Source organism: Oreochromis aureus, linkage group 17 (genome assembly GCF_013358895.1).
Source record: "Oreochromis aureus strain Israel breed Guangdong linkage group 17, ZZ_aureus, whole genome shotgun sequence".
Taxonomy (NCBI): Eukaryota; Metazoa; Chordata; class Actinopteri; order Cichliformes; family Cichlidae; genus Oreochromis; species Oreochromis aureus.
The window spans coordinates 18,643,594-18,661,645 of NC_052958.1; the positions used below are offsets into that span (position 1 = coordinate 18,643,594).

At 40.7% G+C, this 18,052-nt stretch overlaps 1 non-coding gene across 1 annotated transcript; it reads left to right on the forward strand.

Moving 5' to 3' along the window:
• Positions 1-1,388: 1,388 nt before the first annotated feature.
• trnat-agu lies at positions 1,389-1,462 on the forward strand. Its single transcript has one exon. It is a non-coding gene; the product is annotated as a tRNA-Thr (tRNA).
• Positions 1,463-18,052: the final 16,590 nt, after the last annotated feature.

The window sequence follows — 18,052 nt, forward strand, 5'->3', positions numbered from 1 at the left end:
TACTTTTCGAGATGTATCTTTTATCACAGAATGTTTAACCAGGGTTAAGACTTCACCCGAAGGCATAAGGTGGGTTTTATTACACGAGCCGGTGGTAAAAGTGTTACACGCAGGTGGAGTTACATAAAATTATTATCACTGGGGAAAATAAGTGTATAAAACGTGTTTTTCCAGCTTCACGCAATATCCCGGAGCATTCATTATTCACAAAGGAACAGACCCATCTGCTGCTGTTCTCCAGGAGAGAGAAGGATTAGACAACAGTTGGACAGGCTGGCGATGGGACACAATGAAGAGATTAGAGTCCATTCAAGATGGAGTACTGCCTTGGAATGCTGTGGTACACCTGCTGTCTTTAAAAACGGTTGTTAACAGGTAAAGGTATGCATACAAATTCCGAGGGTGAAGAAGGATTAACAAAAAAAAGAAGCTGTGACGTCATAAATTTTCAACATTCCAGATTAAGTGCAGAAAGAAGCTTTACAGTTGTGTACAGCTAAGGAACCAAACCGTTTAATACTCGGGTTTGCAAACACAAGTTATATATGATTACTGGCAGGAGTTTGTTTTTTGAAAGATAAATTCAGGTTTTCATCTCATTTATTACCTAAATCTTTGGAGTTCTGCTTATCTATTACCGTATAACAATAATATAGAATATTTTCTATCCATTGAAATCTACAAGAGGTGTAATAGATAGATGCCGTCCCAGAAAGAGCCAATCGTCTGCTAAACTGAGCGCTCAGATGAGGTGTAGGACAAATTCAGCTGTCCTTTGCCATGCATATCTATTACCGAAGTTTTCCATACCTGCAGTTGAAATTGCAGAGTTGACTCTTTTGCCATTTATTTAGATGGAGGCTCTGTCTTTCTTTAAGCCAACCTTATTCTTTGAACAGCAGGTGGATGGAGCTGCTGTGATGCCATACCATCTTTATTTATGAAGCACTTTAAAACAACCACAGCTGACATAAAGTGCTGTGCATTGGAACTAAATAATAAAAATATGTACAATATAAATAAAATCGATTAAAAAGGTCAAATAACTACAAGAAGAACCAAAAGAAAAACAAGTCTCACTGGGAATGAAAATGGATTTGTAGATATGTTTTAAAAGTGGACAGTGAAGGGGACTTTCAAACGTGCAAGGGCAATTATTCCATAATTTAGGAGCAATGACAGAGAAGGCCCTGTCCGATCTGAGCTTCCTCCTGGATCTCAGTACTTCCACGAGCAGGTGGTCAGCTGACCTGAGAGACCAACAAGGTGTGTAGGGGTGAAGAAGCTGAGAGAGGTACTGCGGGGCACGGCCTTGAAAACCTGCTGGTCACAGCCGTAACTGTGAGATGACTGAATCTGGAATATCACTGACATCACACAAAACCAATGGCGCTGTGGCTTAGTTGGTTAAAGCGCCTGTCTAGTAAACAGGAGATCCTGGGTTCAAATCCCAGCAGTGCCTTGGTGGTGAAACAGAGTTTTCTTCTGATTTCAGGGGGAAAAAACTGAGTCTTCCCATTCTCCCCAACAGCATTCAGAGAACTGATACCCCATGGATTTCTTTACTTTTTAAACCCTAGAGATGGCTGTGGAGGAAAATCCCAGTAGATTAGCAGTTTCTGGAATACTTTAACTAACCTAGTTGTCACCAACAACTGTACCACATTCATATTACCTTTCTCAATCCCGATGCTTGGTTTAAAATTCAGCAGGTTTTCTTGATTATGTCTACATGCCTAAATACATTTAGTTGCTGCTATTTGATTGGCTGATTAGATATTTATATTGACGATTAGTTAAAAAGCTGGACCACTTAGCGTAAGTGCCCGAACAAAACTCTAATCGGTCCACTTAAATAGCATTAAGCTAACCAACTATCATTATTATGGCGACTTTCTGGGTGCAATTTAATTTTAGAAATTCTGAATGTCTGAAGGTCAGGAACACCGAAGCAGATTTTCTCTTGGTGATTGGATTTACAAAATGATTTTATATGCGACCCATAAAGCTTGAAAAATTTGTAAAAGCCCCGAGAGTCTTTGAACTGGTTATTTTGTCCTCCTATTAATCCAAACCCTACTCATTTTTAAATTATATTAAAACACTTCTGTCTGCACAAGTAAGAATTTGCAAGCTTAACTAACATAATGATATGATTTATGTGATATATCGCTCAAAGATTGCGTAGGTGCACCATATTTCAACACAGCCTCAGACTGGCAGCTTTTCCCATTGCCTTCCCCATAAATCCTGTTGCCTCATTGGTTGCAGATAAAGCTTTACTGCAGAAGACAAACATGCTACAAATGATTTGCATTTCCACCAGTGTATCTAGCTCCAATAATTCCACCATTTGCAGAATAGCTTTAGCTTCACTATTAAACAAAAACGGAACTACAGGAATCTATTTTTGTCTATATTAGATCCTGTCATATTCATTGAGAGGTATGCTGTTGAGATGAGGCTGGCAGCACTCAACGTGTAAGATTTTTCTAAAGGTAAATGGAGATATTTCTGAATATTTGCAAGGTCAGGAATTACTATTGTTGAAATGCTTCAGCCTAAAACCTTAGATGGAGCTGTACTGAGAGTTTACCGGATTTCAGGACAAGCCATTCAGAGAATATGCTTTAACAACACCACCTTTTAATAACGACACTATCACGGTATGATGGTGTCATTGTTATAACAACAATATGGGAAATCTGGATTTGTTTTGTATTGCTATGCTTGCAGAAAAGAGACAGTGAGTGGTTTCATTGTCAGTCTGGCCTTCAACAATGCTTCTCTGTTTCACACAGACTTCAACCTGTGACTCTTGGAAATGATTTTAGGCCAGCTGTCAGCACAGGCACCAGACATCACGCACACACATTCACACACAATGAGCTGACACTCACCCATGCAAGGCAGAAGACATAGAGACGGACATGGGGGGGGGTAACCACAGTGGACTGTTTTTTGAACAAAGCTTTGTGCTCAGCGCTTCTGCCTTCATCTGGTGTCCCAATCCTCCCTCTCTTTGGGTGGGCATGTGCTGTCCAGCCTTCGTCCTGGATGCCTGCCTTTGGTGGAGAGGAATGATGGGAAATGGAGGAGGTTCCAGAATTTGCACAATGCTCATGTGGAGCAGGTTCTGAGATAACCCGACAGCGGGAAGTTGGGGCCGGTTCAGTGCTCTGGACAACAGATACGAGAGAGACCCGATTTGTGTATTTGTGTAGGTGGGGATGTACGTGTGTGTGTGTGTGTGTGTGTGCTCATGAGAGTGTATGAATGTTTTTGAAGAGCTGGCATCAGGGCTGTGAGTCGGTTGCCAGACTCCCTCCATATGTCCATCCCAGTCTGTCTGGGCTCACTAACATCTAACAGGCTAAAAGGCATTACTGGCTATTTAACTAGCCGTTACAGAAAGGATCAGAGGAATAGATGGAATGGAAGTGACAGCACTTGAATAAGGCTGCCTGTCCGTAAGGAACAGAGTGGCAGTAAGTGGAAGTGATCCTGATGTGTGCTTGGCCTGGTACATCCTGTAATATTCAGTGTGCAACCTTTGCAGTGCATCTGTTTTGTGGTCTTGGAATGTGCTAGTGTGCATATACACATACTGTAGGCACAAGATGAGAGATAAGTTCCACTCTTGGGAGTGTAACTGAAGTTAACATAGAATGATGGATGTTTGAGTTCCCTAAAAAAAAATGTGAATGTGTGATCTCCTCCAGCCGATTTGGAGGCCTTTTGAAACCACAGTTTTGCAGTTAGGAAGCTCTGATATGCAAAGAAACATTTGATATTTTGAAACAGTCCAAATCAGGTGAATGGTTTCACAGATGGTAAAGTTTGAATGACATACATTTTCATTCAGCTTCAGTGGGATATTCCCCAGGTATGACACCATGTACCAAATCCACACTGCCTCTTTTATTTAGGTTTTTTTTCTTTTTTTCTTTTTTTTTTTTTTTAAGAAAGAACAAGCTTCTGTTAATATTATATTCAGAGTTTGTGATGGTGTTCTCTCATTTTCCCAATATGATTTTTTTTGAAATACTCATATTTATCTACGGTACCCAAAGATTGTTTCAGAAGCAGAGCAAGACATTTTTAATTCAATTTATGCACCCTCAGGAGAGGATATGTGCTGGGTATGATTACAACAAATAACTGAAAAGATTGAAGTTCCTGATACCAACACTGGATGTAGATGTGTAGTTAAGGAGGATGAGAAATTCAAGTGACTTTTAATCACACTCTCCTATTAAAGAAATGAGTAAGCAGAACATGTTTTATTAACTTTAACAGAAGCTATCTAGGTAATCGAACTCACGCACTGACTTGCTTTTGTACTGTGCTATGATTTCTTCAAATAAATGCTGTTATATCAGCTGAATGACATGACTGAACATCACTGAGATGATTATTGAGTGAAATTTATATCTTAGAAATACCTTGAAAAAGGTGAAAATGTATTTTTTAAGACCAATTGTTTGGGAACTCAAGCATCCATTATTCTATGTGAACTTTGCTACACTCCGCAGAGTCTGTATTCATAGAGCTACAGTTCACCCTAAAAATTTTGAAGGGCCTAGCTCAAGCAGAAAAACAACAACAACACCAGCAAAACAAGAACTAGGAACGCAAGTTTGAACTTATTCTGGATTTTCTCTAATTCGGTTAAAAATATATATACAGATTGAAAAATATCGATAAACTCACTGAAATCTTTTAAAAGTAGTGCTAAAGTTTCTACATTGTCCTTTAACCTGACAAGGCCAAGGCCTATTAACTCCTCATTAGTGATTGTGACTGACTACAACTGGTAGTTTCTCTTTGCCGCCATAAAAATGATTTGTTTGACAGCAATAATTGGGTTGACCAACATTCAGAAAAATGGGAAAGTGTAAGGAACTGAGTTCTAAGAAAGAGGATTTTATATTTACACAAGTTGGAAAGCTCTCTTGTAGCCATCTCTAAACAACTGCTGATTCCAAGATCATCCAAGATCAAGTTCAAGATTAGTTTGTTCAGGGTCCTTCAGTCCTCCTGTGGTGGCTCGCCATTGTCTTTCTCTATCTCTCCACTCCTCTGTCTGTTTGTGTTTGCGTGTGAATTAAATCCATCCGTGTGTTTCAGGGAAGGGACTCGTCTTGGGTTCCCACTGTGGAACTGCCTGTTTGTCTGGAACCTGCGACTTCAATAACAGAAATATTCTGCCCAACCTGTCGTTACCTTTTTGTGCTTACACTAAATCTTTTAAACTTTTAGTCTTATCCTGAGTCCTGAGTCTTGCTTTTTAGTTTAATCAGCCTAAGTGGCCCTGATAATGTCAAACAATTGTATATAAGTAGAGTACAAGTTATTCCAATAGGTCGCCAATTTGACCCAAACAGTCACCCATCGATGAGAGAAAACTGGTTAGGATGTTCAGGAACAACCAAGAACTGGAAACTGCCGAGTGTATTACTGTAGGGTCTTTACCTTATAATATAAAGCGCCTTATAATATAAAGGCAACTGTTGTTGTGATTTGGTGCTACATGAATAAAACTGAATTAAACTGAACTGAATTGCTAGAACACTGATGTCACTGTGCACAGTGAAGAGAGTTTTACATCACCGTGTTGCTCCAAAGTCAGCACCTTCAAGCTGAACTGAAGTTTGAAGCTGTCCATGTGCATAAGCCAAATGCCTTCTGGGGAAAGGTTTTGAGGTCAGACGAGAGAAATCACCACAATGATAAGAACACTGTACCAACTGTCAAATACGGTGGTGGTACCAAAGATGTTTTTGCTGCAACTCTATTGCTAGTTATGCATGAATGGCTATACCTAAGTAGCAAAACAAATCCAGTTTTTCTTTGATTTTCCAACTGTCCAACTAGAATGTGCTCGACTTTGGATTAATTCTATTTCCAGCTGGCCATTACATCATTGGTTTCATTTGTCCAAGCTTAAAAGCTACAGCCCTTAAAAATATAAAGTATATGCCTGTAAACAACATAAATATAGGGAACACGCCCTACTACAGTCACCGGAGAATGGTTGAAAAGCTCCCAATGAACATCAAGCTGTAGCTAGTGCTATACCCTGATATGCTTAAGTGCAGCCTCACAAAACTGTTGGTAAAGCTAAGACTCTTGTTTAATTATGTTTAATTAGGTTTTACTGAAAGTAGATTGTTTAAAATCACAGATCTCTTGTTACTGAAAGCCTTTTTTGTCCCATGGTACCATTACATAATATAGTGTGTGAATAAAGATGTAACTGTAAAGATGAAATAAGATAAAGATAAGTTTACAAAGAAAAGATGATAAGGAGCTAGGATAAACATTGGTTAGAGATAAAATAAAATGTGATAAAGGTAACAGTAATAATAAGGTAAGAAGAAAAAAACAGATTATTTGTAACCGGATATTATTTTAACTCATACGCTTGGCTCATTGAAGCTGCCAAATTTAATATACAGACATATGCAGATGGCAATTCAGCAAGTTAAGTATACTTTGCAGAAATGCAGAGAGAAACAAACTCCTCCACAAAAACACACACTAAGTACTGTGCCTGCTCATATGGGGCTGTAACTTGATCTTTCTGACAGCTGCAGAGAAGTGCCGGAGGACTTATTATTACATTTAGCCCTTTGGAGGAAAAGAACATTAGTTTTAGGTTGCAACTCTCTTGTCTCTTGCTCTCGGTACACAGCTGCAGTTGGTTTCTAAGTGGCATTTTGGGATCCCCAGGGTACTTGAAATGGTTCCTGGGAGGCCCTAAAGAAACAATATTCACTATAATTTAATTGAGTGGAATTGACCCCAGTTAAAGAATGCATACGAGTGAGAAATCACAGTTTTCATCCCTCGGTATACAGTGCAGTGTAGTTTGAAACCTAATACTAAATCAACAAATATCCTCCCATATGGCTGCCTTGGATGAAATCTCATCAAATGTAGGGGGGAGAATCTGTGGACTAATGCAGGCTTATTTGGGGGTGTCATGAAAGAGCTTGAGAACCCCTATGGCAGCATCCTGGAGGTCAGAAGATGGAGAAATATAGAAGGAAAAAAAACTAAACAAATGGGGAGTGTTTCTCAGAGCACAGATGGCAGTCAGCTCTGAGGGAGATGGCACAGGGTGATATGATGGGCTGAGGACAGTGGGGGAGAAGGTGGTGGCATTTGGAAAAGGGACATGGGGGATAAGGGGGATGGTAACACTACGAGTAGCCCACACACTCCCCTGTCGGGGTTGTATGGAGTCTCCGTGGTAACAGTGACATCACCATGGGGATGGGCTGGGCGGGTCTAACACCTCCGACGCCGATACAGAAGGTGATAATTGTCTTGGCAACTGCTGCCACTGTGCTATGCGTTGTCATGTCATCATCAACATCATCAGCACTTTACTTCCTAGACAACGACCAGCAGCCTACGTAGCTGCTATACAAGAGGCGGTGTTGCTTCTATCTGGTGGAGACAACTCAAAAACAGGGACAGGATCCACTAAAGTAAACCAACATTGAAAGTCAATGGAAATAATATTTTTGTTCATGACAATGAAGTCACTCTGAAAGAATTACACGTCTCACATTGTCGGAGCCTGTACCCATCTGTGATCTTCAGTGATTCATAGTCAGATGAGTGCAGTCAGCCCCTCGTGGTGGCTATAGTGTATCAAATGGTAACAAAACATTGTATTTGTTGGAACTGATAGAGTTTTGCTTGCTATCACAGGTGTTACTTTCTCATTTATTTCAGAATAGAGACAGAAAACCTCAAGAATATTAGTTTTAGATTTCCAGCAAATGAAGCCAGGAAAGCCCATTTACAAGTGTATTAACATTTGATCTGGTGAATAACTTGCTTGATTAACTTTTTGTATGTTTATGCAAACTTAAAACGCGCACTTAATGCAATACATGCAAATGTAGCTTGTACAGCATAATCATAGCATTAATTAAAATTCTACTAATGCAGAAGCAACAGCAGGACTGTTACCTTGGCACCAAATATTGTTGGTGCACTCATGAAGCTAAAATTTTACATTATAGAAAGTTCCATATGTGCTGGAACCTTCTCTGAGCCCAGGCTTGTGTAAGACGGACTGAGGTGAAGTTTAAACTGTCCTTTGGTCTAAATTCAATGGCCTGACTCTTCTATAGAGCGCTTCTACTCCACTGCTTTATACAACATGCCTCATTCACTCATTCATATAAGCACTTTTTTCTACCCTCTGTGCTTCCTATCTACCATTCATACTCAACAAGATAAACAGTATCTTGTCCAAGGATACTTATGTATGCAGACTGAAGCAGGAAGGGATCGAACCACCAACCTTCCAGTTAGTGAATGACCTGCTCTACCTATCCCCTACAAGCATGGATGCCATATTCTCAATAGTACAGAGGAGAAGGACAGTCCTGCTTGTTATCAGCAGATGACATTTGTTATGATACTGTGGTGCATTATTATTGATGGCATCAATAACTTGCACATCTGGTTTTGAAACAGCATATGCTGGCATCAATATAGAATAGAATAGAATAGAATTCAACTTTATTGTCATTGCACATGTCACAGGTACAGGGCAACGAAATGCAGTTTGCATCCATCCAGAAAGTGCTTTAGTCGTGATATAGATATATTACAATATAAATTAGCAATAATAGAGATGTGTAAGTATATTACAGAAATGGGTCTATTATGGTATGTTATAATGTACACAGTGTGAAGTATGTTATGAATATTCTATAACTATAAGTATGTACAGGCTGTAGTGAGTACAAGCTATGTACAGGCTATGAACAGGATATAAATATGAAATAAAAACTATACAGAAATCTGAGATATACAGTTATACAGAATGTGAACTATGTAAGTTATAAACAGTTGTGGGATTAAAATTATCGTATGTACAGAATGATTATCTACACAGAACTATACAGTAGTGGTAAAGTGCTAGTGGTTGTGGGTGTGTGTATGTTCAGTCCATGAGTTTAACGTGGGTCAGATGTCAGGAGGCAGAGTTCAGGAGTCTGACAGCTGTGGGAAGAAGCTGTTCCGGTACCTGGTGGTCTTAGTCCGGAGGCTCCTGTAGCGCCTCCCAGAGGGCAGGAGGGTGAAGAGTCTATGTGATGGGTGACTGGGGTCTCTGATGATTTTCCCAGCCCTTTTCAGACACCGCTTCCTGTAGATGTCCTTTATGGCAGGAAGTGGTGCTCCGGCGATGCGCTGGGCAGTTTTCACGACCCTCTGCAACGCCTTCCGGTCCGAGGCAGAGCAGTTCCCGTACCAGACTGTTATACAGTTGGTCAGGATGCTCTCGATGGTGCAGCGATAGAAGTTCACCAGGATGTCTGAGGACTGGTGGTTCTTCCTCAGAGTCCTCAAGAAGAAGAGGCGCTGGTGAGCCTTCTTGACCAGCTTGGAGCAGTTGGTCGTCCAGGTGAGATCCTCGGAGATGTGGACTCCCAGGAACTTGAAGCTGCTCACACGCTCCACAGCCGTCCCCTTAATGTGGATGGGTGGATGTGGGTCAGCATTCCTCCTGTAGTCCACGATGAGCTCCTTAGTCTTCTCGGTGTTAAGCAGCAGGTTGTTTGTGTCGCACCACTCAGCCAGACGATCCACCTCCTCCCTGTAGGCGGCCTCGTCATTGTCACTGATGAGGCCAATCACCGTGGTGTCATCTGCAAACTTAATGATGGTGTTGGAACCATCAGCAGGTCTGCAGTCGTGGGTGAAGAGGGAGTAGAGGAAAGTTCAATATGAAGTTCTTTGTCAGGAAAAGCCTCCACAGTGAAAGAGTCCAGATGCTAAAGTGGTCTAGCTGAAGTCCAGACCTGTCAACCACATAGAAGAAAAAATGGCCATGAACTGTTGGGCAGCAGAAATCAAGACAAGAATGGGAAAGATGTCTCCTCAGTTCCACACTGCAGGTATTGTTTGGATTGAGTTATGCAATAGTTGATTTTCAGTGCCATACCATAGATAATGAACCAGCTAAACATAGTACTGTTATGGCAGGGTTAGCCAGAACCAGGTAAATGGACCCAAATGCAGACACAGCACGGAGGTGAGGTTTGGACGTAAAGACAAAACTTTATTAACAAAGAGCAACTCTTGATTAACAGTGAACCGATGTATTGCAAACGTGAATAACAGGATCAAAACACCAACTATGAACTAAAAGTAGAACGTAATCTAGGAGCTACAGTGTCAAAACATGAACTATGATATGAAAAAATCTAGAAGGGATGGTGGTCTGGGAATCCTTTTGCTGTGGCAGGGTGGCAGGCAATTAGTTGAGCTTGCGCTGTGACTGTGATTCCAGAGAAGACCAGCATCCAGTAAGAAGTGATTATTGCCGAGAGTGAGACGATGAGCCGGAGGACTCTTAGAAATCACAGGCAGAAAACAGCAGGTAAGCATAAGCAGTAAACTGTCACACACGAGAATGACTTGCTGGCCTCACACTAACGCTAGTTTAGCAGAAGATCGTGGTAGGAATAATGTAACTGCGCCCAGGGGTGGAAACTCCAACTCAATGGAAAAACACCGCCACTCACCCGGACCACGACAAGCACACACATACCTGATGCATGCACATTTACCCCTACTACTTTTGCCATGTTTAAACACTTGATTATACGGTAAAGAATTCCTTATGTTGTGTCACTAGAAGGAGGGACTAAGTGTATAAAAAGTGACGGGCAGACTTCCACAATTCAGTTTTCTTCATAGACTCTGTGCATGCTGTTACTCCTCTTGCAAGATAAAGTAAAGCTTTACACCTCTGCTCCGTCTACGTTTGCCATTTGGTGTTTCTCCTACAGAAATGAGCATGCATTTCTCAAAATATAAAACCAAACAAAAGCTCTTTGTAAGTATTTGATATTTTCTGTTTGTTCTAGTTTCCAGTTTAAATTATCTGCAGGATTAGTTTTTAGAGCATCTCAACTTTTTTTTGTTTTAAAAAGAAAAGGTTGTTGTTTCTTGTTGTTGGTATCTTTGGAGAAAGACAACCAGCAACAGAGGACCAAAGGGTCATCACTGATCAAGCCTGCGTGGGTGGTGATTCAGAGGTCTGGACCCACGCTTGAGATGGAGGACATGTCTGCTAACAGGCTCTGCTTCCACCTAAATGGCAGAAAGTGCCTTTTTTTTTAGGTTCAATACTGTGGAGAGACGAGATGGAGAGATTATATAGAGTGAGAAATTTTTAAGGAAACAAAAAGCTGACAGACTTTTTGCTATTTAACTTTCTTAACTTCTACACTGATATATTGAATATATGCTCAGGCAGCTGTATAAGCTATCCATTAGCGTCAGCCTTTGCTAAACATGATCCACTGGATATTATCTGATAGTCATATCATATGTGCAACCATGATTATATATTTGCTGTAGAACTGGTTCCGATGGCAAGTGAACAGGAGTCATGGGATTTTAAAGGCCTTTCCATCTTGAGACCAGAAGTCTTGCAGAAACTTCTGAGTTCTTGACTACAGCAAACTGACCCAGTTTAGTCTACTTCTTAGCCAAATGCAATAATTGGTGTCACTAGCTTGAGCCATCAGAGCATATGGATCCCTCAGGGCATCACAGGACATCCCCTCGATCCTCCACCCCCTCCTTCACCCTCATCCATGCCCGTCCTTTTTCTCCCTCAGCTGACGGGTTCTCCTTTTCCCCTTGGCCCATCCAGGTGTGGGGCAATATGGTGCTCAAAGCAGGCGCTCCAAGATTAAAATGCTCCTCTGCTTCCTTTCTCTTTGTAGGATGATTGGAATGCAAAGATTATAATTTTATTCTGTGAGGAGAAACAAAGCATAGTTAAAATATTGCAATCATGTAGAATTCTTAATAGAGAAAATGAACTTTCTAAAATTACTTGATAACTGGTCTGGAATGCTTCTCAAAGCTGACATTAATTTTAAAATATATGAACTTAGAAGCAATAAAACCTTTATTACTTTCATCCATTCCGTTTTCATTTTTTTGAGAAATATTCTTACTTGATTATTATTATTATTTGTTATTAAACATCTAAAGTATATGCTGGGGATTTACTTTTTCTTTTAAGCAGTATGTAACAAGAAATAACTAAAGCAATGCTGGAATGTGTGTGGGATCAAACTATATTTCTTTTTACTTTGAAGCAATAACATTCGTCTGTGAATACACGTGTGCCTCACATGTTGGAAGCTGAAGTGCAAGATATTGTTCTGACCCGAAGAAGAGCAGCAGCCAAAGCAACAGCTCTGATAAAAATTACATTCTGCACACTACACCATGAAGCCGGGAGTTGCAGAAATGGTGCAGAATAACTGTTTTCACCCTCAACATAGCTTGTCTTTTCTTGACCCTGCAGAGACCTTTTTGGACTTTTCAGCAGAGCTTATACCTTTTTTTCTCCCCCTTTTTCTTTTCTTTTCTTTTTCCAAAGCAAACTGGGGGTAAAAGCAGTAATACCTTTTAACTGAATTGCATAGGTCAACGCAGAACGAATCCAAGCAGGAAAACAGGGGAAATGACTAAGCCTTCTCTTTCAGGCCTGCGTTGTGCTGAATATGAGCTTCAGTGTGAAGAAATGCGAGGAGATTAGATGCCCTAAAACTAAAGACCAACATAATGGTTTCAAAAACATCAGAGAAGTGCATTCACTTTAATACCGTGCCATTATGTAGATACTTTCCAGACCCGTGGTGTTTTTACATGTGTTGTTAACACAGACCATAATAATTATCAAGCACTTACAATGTGTTTATAATGCACTTACAGTGTTTCAGTGCCTTCTAAGCACCACTTTAAATAAAGTGTTAGCCAGTGTTTGTACAATCTAGCTGGAGAAGATTGCGTTTTGTTTAAACCACACAAGAGACTGCATTAGGAGCGAGAGTATTTTTCACCGTGACGAGTGCCGCGAATCGATGAGATGCAAAGATACGACTGTCAGTCGACGGCTGAGACAGCAGCTCACACGGCGAACGCTGCATTCCTGCAGACGAACATGTCTGCCGTTTGTAAAAGCAATTACATTATTTGCTGTTTCTCTTTCTTGTGAGTCTTAAGAAAGTGCAGCGGCGAGACAAACAACATAATGCAAGGGAAGAACATTTTTTTTCTCGTCTCCCTCTTCCTCCCTCCTTATGGATGCTAATTTTCATTTTAATTGCGTCAAACCACTCTTTCTCACATCTGAAAAACGTGTACGTGTGAGGGTGTTGATTAGAGAAAGTAAAAATACAGCATGTAGGATTTTTATGCTAATTACCCTTTAAACCTCGCTCACGTCAGTCGGCTTCCTTAATTAGCATGTTTCCGACAGGAGCGAGGAAGAGTGAGAGAATGGTGCGATGTGGCTCTGCACGGCTAAATTAACGGTGTGAAAACCCAGACATTTGAATTTTTTTTTCTCCCTTCCCTACTCTCCCTCATTCTTTGCTCTTCATCCACCCACCCGCACCTGCGATTGGGTCTGTGAGAGTTGGAGTTAACCCTCTCGCTCTGCCTGTGTGCTGTATGAATCACCCTGTCTATCTACAGCATCTGTCTGTCCACTCATATTTTAACCTAACTGATGGCATTTTGGTGATCAGGTTAACGTGCACAAGATCACACAAGTAAAGTAATGTTTGCTGTGTTTGCACCTGACCCCTCGGAGCCTCCGGTCTATGTACTGGAACATCCATTGTGAGTCAAATTCACAAACATTTTTGTGGCTGACTAGCGCTACAGAAATATGGGTGAAATGCAGCCTGGTGCAGAAATAATCTTTTATTTCTTTTATTTACGGACAAAACCTATAAAATATAGATGTATTTTTTATAGAATTACTTGATATCAAGGCCAAGACAGATGAGCACACACACGTTAAAGCCGATATGATCATTCAGGCCATACGTTTATTATTCCACAGAGGTTTTTCTTTCTTCTCCTCACATAAAGGAACACACTGCACTTCTGCACTCTCGACAAGCAGCAGTCAAGCTGTCCATGAGGAGCGCACAAAGGCAGAACACAAGATGGCAAAACAAAAAAGATGGAGAGGTCAACATGCTCCAAAAAGGCTGAGCTGGGCCTAATGATCTTTCCTAAAATAGTGAGAGTTCAACCAAAAACTGCAGTCACAAGCCAGTACACCTTTAGGTACCCCTGCATCCATGTTGAAAGAGCTTGGCATGTATGAAATAGTGACATACAGTAGCTACTGTGATCACAGGTGTAACTACTCTGTGACAGGCCCCAGGATACCCGTCGCTTTGTACTAGAGCAAACGCAGCTTCTCACATTCTCTCCCTCCCCGTCTCTCATAGACACACACACAGATTGTAAGTGTGAAAAATAATAACATATAACAGTAATCAGTGATATCAGTAGTATCACCCTGGTCAACAACGCAGTCGGAGGTTGAGGGACGGACATATTTATCTAAGCTTAAGCTATAAACTCATAGTGATTTCTTCCACTAGGCTACCACAAGCCCCAAACAGATTTAGACATGAAGACAGTTGTAATGTCTATAAGCATGGAGCAAACAAGTCCACAGGTCCTCACGGACTAACTGGATGGGGTCACCTTGCCAGACAAACACATTCATTCATAGAATTCCCATTTCCGATGGGTCAGCTTCTAGATACACAAAAACACATACACAAAAGTATGAGTGCATATTATCAAAATATATAATTATTTTTGCTTTGCATACAAAACATAACTGAAAGTGCAGCTGTGCTGGCTAACTACCCTATGAGACACTGGCCGCAACACAAAGTGTTGCATAGTTGACATCATGAGGTTTGCAGGCATTTTCCACAATTGACAGGGAGGTCAGAAAGCACCAGTAACATATATCCCCACATGCCCAATACCCACCAAAGGTTTTTCAGGAAAGGTTTCTATTGTCATTAGTGGAATACAAATTGTTGGCTAAAATTCACTTAATAAAGAAAACACTGGAATTGAGACGCCCTGAGAGCCGTGTGGATCAAAATGTGAAATCGAAGGACCCTGTAAGCTGGTAATCACAAGGCAGGCCTGCCCATTATCTTCCCTCTCGACACGGAAGAGGACAATAATTTGTCAAAAATAAACATCAAGCTACATTCAGTAAGACTTTAAACCAGCAACTGAGCCCATTGATTCAACTGGAGAGTATTTACTGGGGGGAAGGGATCTAAGGGCTGTTTCGCGTATATCGCTGAGTCTTTACGCAACTGCAGAACTCGCCCCCTGCTGGCCATTAGAAAGAATGCAGGTTGACGGAGTAGATTTCTTCATTGGCTTCACTTTGTTGGAAGCTATAAAAATCATTTCCATGCCAGTCTAAACACCTAAACATTGTCTTACTACTTAGTGCACAGTCTGTTCCAATTCCTCATCCTATCTGTGTCTTACTGGTGTAACTTATGTTTCTTTGTGGTGTCTAGCGCTCCCTTTGCCTCGCTGCTCCTGGTTAAGCTTTCAACTTCTTTCATTAAGTTGTTGTGGGCTAGTTTTTGAGTTCACTCGCTGCTTCCTCATTTTCTTTTTCTTTATGTTTTTTTGGTCTCACAAAAGTTTAAACGAATGACCAGACTAGAGTCGGCGAGATCCTGCTTAAAAGCCAGCAGTGTTTTGACTGTCAATTTACAGCTTGAGTGCCTTCAAGGTTAGACGCTTTCCATGCTGTGAGAGTGGGAGCTGTGTGGTTACACCTGGCTCACAGAGGCACCTATTCAACAGGTCAGGAAGAGGCTGTAATGAACACAGCATCAAAGAAATGCAGCCGCGCTCTTCCTCTCGCTGTTGTTTTTCTCGTTTCGAGTCTAAAATCTTTCCTAAATGGTTTTTATAAACTACACTTTTTGTCCTGCCTGTTTTCAGCTGCACACCCAGATAAACAGTAAACACTTTTCATTTATTGTTTTTCCTGGCCTTACTGGATGCAGTGTTCCCATAATGAGTCATTTGTTTTTGAAGTGAATGAGCATAATTGGCTTAAGCGCAGGTGCATCCTCTAAGCGAGATGATGTCGGTTAGCTCAGCGTGCCAAAATTCATTTGCAGTAGTCGGCCGCTCATCATTCATTGGAAATGGTCTCCGGGGGGAAGAAGGCGACACAGTGAAACATTAGAGCGAAAAGTTAAAATGACCTCCAAAGCAGCAGCAAATAAGCACTTTGTCAAAGTAGAAACTTTAATGTCACTCGGTGATTTAATGAAGTCCTTCAAGCTTTTAAAAATTCAGCTCGTTATCATTCGCTGCCACTTGAGGTTTATCTATCTATATCTGGTATCTATAACAGAAAGGAGACCCAGAGTGATTAAATATGATTAAAACATTTATTAAATGGTGCTATTTGAATAACCACTGAAGGCATTTTTTAAGCAAAATTACAAAACATTACCTGGTTCGCACGTTTCAAGAGGTGATATTTGCTTCGTTACTTCTCTGTCTGTTAATTCAGTTTATTTGGGTTTTAATAGCTGCAGGATATAAACTCACAATAACAACATAATACACCTTTACATTATAAAGTCAAGTACTTGCAGTATTATGGAGTGAAAAACAAGAATCTTCTTTGAGCTTTGTTAGTAAAATATTTAACAGAAAGGAAAGCGTGGCAGAGCTAGACTTGGGGGAAGCAGCCATCTGCTGTGATTGGTTAGGGTGAGAGGATACTGAACAGAGTGAAGATGATTGATGAAAATAAACACTGAGCAGGTTGATGGAGATTCGTTTAATGTAAAAAGGTAAAGGTCTCCAGATTTAATGCTGGTTTTTGTTAAGTTTAGATTAATTTATGTTCCAGTGAAGTTTTGCATTACTGTTATTGTTACTTTACTATTTCATTGTTACTTTGTTTCCTTGTTATATTACAGAGTCTGTTCGTCTGAGGATGAGCGTCGTTCTTTATGTTTTCTGCAGTTTTGTTTCATGCGTTTGTGTTTGTAGCCATTTTGTTCATTTCCTGTTGTATTTTGATGCTTATTTGGTTCTCGTGTCTTGTTTTTTGTTTCACTTCCCCCAACCAGGTCTGTCAAAAGCAAACATAAGGCCTGGGGGCCTGAATGTGGCCACCAAAGACTTCAATCTGGCCCACTGGACAGCTTTGGACAATGTGAAAGAGGGCAAACATTTTAGACTTTTTACTTGATTTCCATAAGTTTTACAGCTTTTTAAAGTTTTTTATGACCATTCATACTACACCAAAGTAAAAGCAACACATAAAAAATTAAATGACAGAAAGTTCCTGTTTTTTAACTCTCTACTACAAAAATGTAGTCAAGTGCAAGTAGTGTAGTCAAAAGTAGAGTTCACCTTAAAAAAAGCCCATTAACCATCATCCCTGGTTTAGACTGCCTTCAAAAGTACTGAGTTTAAAATGTTACTGTTATGTTCCTGTACTGCCTCTTCTCCCCTGTGCTCTTGGTTTGGTTCTCTGTCTCTCTGTCAGAGTTTATGTATCTGTTTTTGTGAGCGTTAGTCATTTACCATTTTTCCCAGGTGGCTCCTTTCTGGTTTCCCTGCATAACCGCCGGTCACTCACCTGAATTCAGTTAATCAGCTCACATGCGACTCATCAGTGGCTCTAGAAGCACACTATTTAGAGTAAAGCAGATTCTTGGTCATTGCCAAATTGTTGTGTCAGCCAGGTAACATGTTTGGTCTTAGTCCGCTCCGGCTGGCTGTTCAGCTTGCCCTGGATTAATCAGCCTTTCTCTGCAGGTCTCTTTGCGAACCCAGAGACCAGTAAGCCAAAGTGACCGTCAGTATGTGTGCGCCCGCAGTGCCATACCGCCTCTGATAACCTGTTAATCATTTAGCAACTTAAAAATAAACTTTCCAGTGCTCCACATGGGGATCTGTCCAAAATAACTGGATTTTCAGGAAGGGAGTAATCACATAGCTCTACTAAATCTAGTCATCACATACAGTTGCAGTTATGCCATTATTTGCTTTGCAAAGTTTCTTCAACTTTCTGCAAGATGGGCATATAGAAGGAACAAAGAAAAACATCATTTTTAGTGAACAAAAGGACAAAAAGTTTGTGCCGTTTTCACTTTGTTAAAGAGCC